Source organism: Podarcis erhardii (assembly GCF_964252035.2).
Source record: "Podarcis erhardii genome assembly, chromosome: 1".
NCBI classification, from domain to species: Eukaryota; Metazoa; Chordata; class Lepidosauria; order Squamata; family Lacertidae; genus Podarcis; species Podarcis erhardii.
In genome coordinates, this window is record NC_138497.1 from 108726275 (window position 1) to 108733538 (window position 7264).

Consider the following 7264-nt stretch of genomic DNA (forward strand, 5'->3'; position numbering starts at 1 on the left):
GATGAGCCCCTCAGGTTGGAAGGCGTCCAACATGCTACTGAGGAAGAGCGGAGGACAAGTACAAGTAGATTCAGAGCTGATGAAGCGGCTGGGCCAAAGCCGAAAGGACGCTCAGTTGCGGATATGCATGGAAGCGAAAGGAAAGTCCAATGCTGTAAAGAAAAATATTGAATAGCAACCTGGAATGTAAGAACCATGAACCTGGGTGAGTTGGAGGTGGTCAAAAATGAGATGGCAAGAATAAATATTGACATCCTGGGCATCGGTGAACTAAAATGGATGGGAATGGGCGAATTCAGTTCGGATGACCATCATATCTACTACTGTGGGCAAGAATCCCGTAAAAGAAATGGAGTGGCCCTCATAGTCAACAAAAGAGTGGCAAAAGCTGTATTGGGGTGCAATCTCAAAAATGATAGAATGATCTCGATACGAATCCAAGGCAGACCTTTTAATATCACAGTAATCCAAGTTTATGCACCAACCACTGGTGCTGAAGAAACTGAAATTGACCAGTTCTATGAAGACTTACAACACCTTATAGAACTGACACCAAAGAAGGATGTTCTTCTCATTATAGGGGATTGGAATGCTAAAGTAGGGAGTCAAGAGATAAAAGGAACAACTGGCAAGTTTGGCCTTGGAGTTCAAAATGAAGCAGGGCAAAGGCTAATAGAGTTCTGCCAAGAGAACAAGCTGGTCATCACAAACACTCTTTTCCAACAACACAAGAGATGACTCTACACATGGACATCACCAGATGGGCAGCATCGAAATCAGATTGATTATATTCTCTGCAGCCAAAGATGGAGAAGCTCTATACAGTCAGCAAAAACAAGACCTGGAGCGGACTGTGGCTCAGACCATCAGCTTCTTATAGCAAAATTCAAGCTTAAACTGAAGAAAGTAGGAAAAACCACTGGGCCGGTAAGATACAATCTAAGTCAAATCCCTTATGAATACACAGTGGAAGTGAGGAACAGGTTTAAGGATTTAGATTTGGTGGACAGAGTGCCTGAAGAACTATGGATGGAGGCTCGCAACATTATACAGGAGGCAGCAACGAAAACCATCCCAATGAAAAGGAAATGCAAGAAAGCAAAGTGGCTGTCCAACGAGGCCTTACAAATAGAGGAGGAGAGAAGGCAAGCAAAATGCGAGGGAGATAGTGAAAGATACAGGAAATTGAATGCAGATTTCCAAAAAATAGCAAGGAGAGACAAGAAGGCCTTCTTAAACGAGCAGTGCAAAGAAATAGAGGAAAACAACAGAATGGGAAGTACCAGAGATCTGTTTAAGAAAATTGGAGATATGAAAGGGACATTTCGTACAAAGACTACCATAATAAAGGACAAAAGTGGAAAGGACCTAACAGAAGCAGAAGACATCAAGAAGAGGTGGCAAGAATACACAGAGGAATTATACCAGAAAGATATGGATGGCTCGTACACCCCAGGTTGCTGACGTTGAGCCAGACATCCTGGAGAGTGAAGTCAAATGGGCCTTAGAAAGCACTGCAAATAACAAGGCCAGTGGAAGTGATGGTATTCCAGCTGAACTACTTAAAATTTTAAAAGATGATGCTGTTAAGGTGCTACACTCAATATGCCAACAAGTTTGGAAAACTCAGCAGTGGCCAGAGGATTGGAGAAGATCAGTCTACATCCCAGTCCCAAAGAAGGGCAGTGCCAAAGAATGCTCCAACTACCGCACAATTGCACTCATTTCACACGCTAGCAAGGTTATGCTTAAAATTCTACAAGGAAGGCTCAAGCAGTATATGGACCGAGAACTCCCAGAAGTGCAAGCTGGATTTAGAAGAGGCAGAGAAACCAGAGACCAAATTGCAAACATGTGCTGGATTACAGAGAAAGCTAGAGAGTTCCAGAAAGACATCTACTTTTGCTTCATTGACTATGCAAAAGCCTTTGACTGTGTCGACCACAGCAAACTATGGCAAGTTCTTAAAGAAATGGGAGTGCCTGATCATCTCATCTGTCTCCTGAGAAATCTCTATGTGGGACAAGAAGCTACAGTTAGAACTGGATATGGAACAACTGATTGGTTCAAAATTGGGAAAGGAGTACGGCAAGGCTGTATATTGTCTCCCTGCTTATTTAACTTATATGCAGAATTCATCATGCGAAAGGCTGGGCTGGATGAATCCCAAGCCAGAATTAAGATTGCCAGAAGAAATATCAACAACCTCAGATATGCAGATGACACAACCTTGATGGCAGAAAGTGAGGAGGAATTAAAGAACCTTTTAATGAGGGTGAAAGAGGAGAGTGCAAAATATGGTCTGAAGCTCAACATCAAAAAAACGAAGATCATGGCCACTGGGCCCATCCCCTCCTGGCAAATAGAAGGGGAAGAAATGGAGGCAGTGAGAGATTTTACTTTCTTGGGCACCATGATCACTGCAGATGGTGACAGCAGTCACGAAATTGAAAGACGCCTGCTCCTTGGGAGAAAGGCGATGGCATACCTAGACAGCATCTTAAAAAGCAGAGACATCACCTTGCCAACAAAGGTCCGCATAGTTAAAGCCATGGTTTTCCCAGTAGTGATGTATGGAAGTGAGAGCTGGACCATAAAGAAGGCTGATTGCCGAAGAATTGATGCATTTGAATTATGGTGCTGGAGGAGACTCTTGAGAGTCCCATGGACTGCAAGAAGATCAAACGCATCCATTCTTAAGGATATTAGCCCTGAGTGCTCACTGGAAGGACAGATCGTGAAGCTGAGGCTCCAATACTTTGGCCACCTCATGAGAAGAGAAGACTCCCTGGAAAAGACCCTGATGTTGGGAAAGATTGAGGGCACAAGGAGAAGGGGACGACAGAGGACGAGATGGTTGGCTAGTGTTCTCGAAGCTACAAACATGAGTCTGACCAAACTGCGAGAGACAGTGGAAGAAAGAAGTGCCTGGCGTGCTCTGGTCCATGGGGTCACGAAGAGTCGGACACGACTAAACGACTAAACAACAACAAGCTGCTTCTGAAGGGTTTGCGTGTGTGTGTATGGTGTAGGTACATATGTATGGAGTTTAGAATGCTTATTGGTATGGTTAGATTGTGTCAGTGATGCAGAAGATGAACTAGGTTGGTTGAGGAAACTTCCCAACCTCATTTGCTGGGAACAGTGATTTTAAACAAGACCATATTCTAAGAAGAGTACTGCTTGAGCTCTTTGTTATGTAAGGCTAACTAAAATGTTTACTAAAGGTTTGTCAGGCACCATAATTTTCAACTTGTTTGTTGGATCTGAATACGTCAGTGTAAGCATTTTGTTTTGACGAATTGTAAGTTGGTGCTGAGTGCTCCAAAGGTGCAGGTTAAAAGGAAAAGGAAAATATTGAGTGGGACTGAATCTGTTGAGAATTTGAGTGTTGTTTTAAGATACTTTTCAAGCAATAAATTATTGGTTTGAATGTAGTTGGTTTGAATGTAGCTTTATAACGGTGAAATCTAGAGAAAGTTTGGTACACTGAAATCTGAGAATGAAGTGTTTTAACTATGTGCATAATTTGCACTGAATTTTATAGGACTTAGGTGCATTTAAGATGTTTTAGGATTGTACCCAAATTTCCCCTGACATTTCATTAATCAAAACAAAATAATTTGATTACATCAATCTTGGAGAAACAAATCAAATGATTTATCAGAGTCAAAGTTCTGTTTTTTTGATAGAGGAAAAACAACAAAATATTGAGTTACATTAATGACTAACACCTTTTAAAGGTATAAGCTTTTTTTTTTTTTTTACTAGAGTATGCTTCACCAGGTACACAGAATCTGATGAAGCAGATTCTAGCTCACAAAATGTATGCCATAATAAATTTGTTAGTCTTTAAGGTGCCACAAAACAGAATGGAATTATAGACTCAAGACACCACCACTTTGGTATTTTAAACTTTCAAACACCCTACTCTCTGATTTAAAAAGCATACCAATATCCAAGACCAGGAGCAGCTGAAGAAAACCATTCACAGAAGCCAAATGCAGTTCTACATATACCAGACTGTAACATTCTTGGGAAACTGGCATTAAAAGCACACATGAAGAAAACTATATTAACAGAGACTTTTGTTTCACCAAAATATATGAGCCAAGTTCCCTTTCATTTCAGTTATGCCAAGAATGTGCTCTGGACTAAAATAAACCAAAAAAGGGATTATTTATAAATACATTGATGGATTCAGCCCCAGTGACCCCGGAGGGGAGGGGGATCAACAGGACAAGAATGGATCTAGGCATCTGTACTGTGAGTTTATTAGCCATGCATTTATCAAAGGACTTACCTTTCAAGGTGGGCAGGTCTTTCATTTTGGAAAGTGCCGAATTACATTAGCCGGGTCCATTATCAATCGTTTTCAGCAGACATATCATTTATCCTTGGCCTAGGAATGAACAGGTTCCCAGCATTCTCATATCAGCATTCTAGAAGTAAAGAGAAAGGCCCCATTTAATTTTCTTCCTGCCGGCTAGAAGGAAAATGTTTTATAAAGCACATTAAATGAAAAATAAAAATAAATAAAGGAGACTACCACAAAGAGCAGGGAGTAGGGAACGACAGAATGCCTGGTTGATTTACAAGTGCTTGTGTGAGAAAAGGTTAAAATTAGATTGACAAGCAAATGTGTTCGCAGACTGCTGGCTGACAAATGGCAGAGCTATGCCAATGTATTACTTATGCAAGAGATGTAGCGGAAGTATGCAGGAGGATCATATCGGTGCATTAGTCAAATGCATACAAACCCACTGTAAACATAGAATGTTTGGGCGGGCACAACAGACGTCTATTGGAGATGTATTCTGTTGGGTTTTATTTAACAGCAATGAGTAACTAGATGAGTTGAACTGGACAGAAAGATTACTCATGTTTTGTGGACAAGTGAAGAAGGATGGCTTTGTTATCCTATCAATGGCAAAATTCTCCTTGGATGAATTTCCCAGCAGCTTGCAGATAAACCACTTCCACTGAACCGCTGATTAATAGTCCTTAGAGAATCCCAGGTTAAAGGGACACAGAACACATATAGACTGACCAGGGTCTGGCATATTCCATGTGTTTGTGCTTTCAGCGTGTACACACACACACACACACACACACACACACTACTACAACAACATAAGAACAAACACAGAATATTCTGTGTGCTATTTTACTAAATAGAATCTGTAGGTCTACTTGCAGTTCAATCAGTTTGCATGATCAAGGCTACCTGCTATCACTATTTCACACCAGGAAAGTGTCCAGAATATAGAAATGGCACAATCTTTGCCCTGAAGGAGTGAGAATGTAAGAGCCCACTTCTTAGTTATGTGCCAAAGAAAATCAGAAGAGCCTTGCTTCTTTAGGCTGAAGGCCCATCTAGTCCACCATCATTTTCTCATGGTGGCTAACCAGTTGCCTATGGGAAGCCCATTAACTGGACATGAACACAATAGCGCAACAGCACTCCTACCGTTTCTCTTCAGCAACTAGTATTTAGAGGCATATTGCTTCTGACAGTAGAGATATAGTAAGGTCATTGATAGCCTTATCTTCTATGAATTTTTAAAGTCACCCAAGGTGGTGGCCATCACTACAGCTTGCAGGAACAAATTCCATAGTTTAAAAATGTGCTGCTTAATGCATAGGTTATGGTGTGCTTATAAAGCAGAAGGGCTGATCAAACAACCATGTTAATCATCTCCTTGAAGAGAAGGAGAGTTGGACACCCGCCCCCCCAAGAACATTAAACTGCCTTAGTTACTCACCACTGCAGAATCAATGCCATTATTCCTGGTAATGTCCTGAACACCAAGCAATTCTCCTGTCCCACATGCCGGTATAAATGGCTGACATTATCCTTCTATGTAGGTGAAAGTACTATTGCTTTCCATGACACTGTGCTGTGGCACCATTCACAAACACTCTTGACACAGCAGATATAAATCGAGGAGCTGGCTTATGCAGTAAGACCCATTGATTTACAGTGCTTCGTTCTTGAAGTGTTGTGACTCACAACTGCCAAACTAAGTCATATTTCAACAATGAATGCATAATACCCCCCCTCTCTCTCACACACACACACCAGCCACCATGCCTCCTCTTGATCAGGAGTGTGATGTGTTGGGTTCAATCTTTCCTCAGGTGCCACAATCCTGCCAAAAAATAAAGCCTGAAGCTGCTAGTCCCACTTGGGAAGGACAGTGAATTCTTCTTTGTTCAATGCATTAAAATATAGCTGTCCTGGAATGCAAAATCCAGGCCAGAAGATATGGATTATTATATTTTTTGGCTAGGGCTGATGGTAGTGGCAGCCCAAAACATCTGGATAGGGAAGGTTGGCATAAGCACCAGTGGCCAGATAATCACCAGATACATCACATACCCCCTTTTTAGGGAAGATGCTGGAGAGCATTGTGGTGGGGCAGCTGCAAGCATTCTTACACAGATCATGTTGGAATTAAACTTTAGTTCCCAATTACAGAGCTATTTGGAAGAGAACCTGGGTCGTTTGACCCTTGAATTATTTCCCTTTCCCTTCCTGTAAGAACTACACAAGACACTCTCTTTTAAAGTTTAAATAACATATAACTTTTGCTTAGTGTACATGCACTTGCCGATTAAAATACAGTGGTACCTCAGGTTAAGTACTTAATTCATTCCGGAGGTCTGTTCTTAACCTGAAACTGTTCTTAACCTGAAGCACCACTTTAGCTAATGGGGCCTCCTGCTGCCACTGCGCCACCGGAGCATGATTTCTGTTCTCATCCTGAAGCAAAGTTCTTAACCTGAAGCACTATTTCTGGGTTAGCAGAGTCTGTAACCTGAAGCGTATATAACCTGAAGCATATGTAATCTGAGGTACCACTGTATATACGATGCAGATAGGTGTTACTTATGTTGCTAATACATCTTACATAAATTGTATCTAAGATAAATACGGACTAACTCTGAGGCAGACAGCAGCATAACATAGGGCTGCAATATTTTAAGAAGTGAAAATCCAGATACAAAAGTTGTTGAGCTTTAAATCTTTTTTAAAATTAAGTTTTTAAACTATTCCCCCCCCCAACACTTCCAAAATGGGCTGCCATACGCCCAGGTTTTCCCGGATGTCTTTAGCCAGTTCTTGAAAATTCCTCTTGGACGCCATTTTTGATGGATGAATCCTGGCTATGTCCAGGAAATTCTGAACGTATGGCAGCCCTAGCATAACAGAACGTACTGGCTGCTCTAACTGTTAATAACTGCCATAACTGTACTAACT

General features: G+C 41.4%; 1 protein-coding gene across 1 annotated transcript in view; it reads right to left on the reverse strand.

Annotated features, from left to right (window-relative positions):
• ITGB6 (integrin subunit beta 6) overlaps positions 1-6530 on the reverse strand; it is a 67157-nt gene extending 60627 nt beyond the window's left edge. The window contains exons 1-2 of the mRNA XM_081871551.1: positions 6367-6530; positions 4304-4442 (exon numbers count right to left, since the gene is read on the reverse strand). The gene's annotated coding sequence lies outside the window, so the exon portion shown is untranslated. The remainder of the gene's footprint in view (positions 1-4303; positions 4443-6366) is intronic.
• Between the last annotated feature and the right edge of the window lie 734 nt (positions 6531-7264).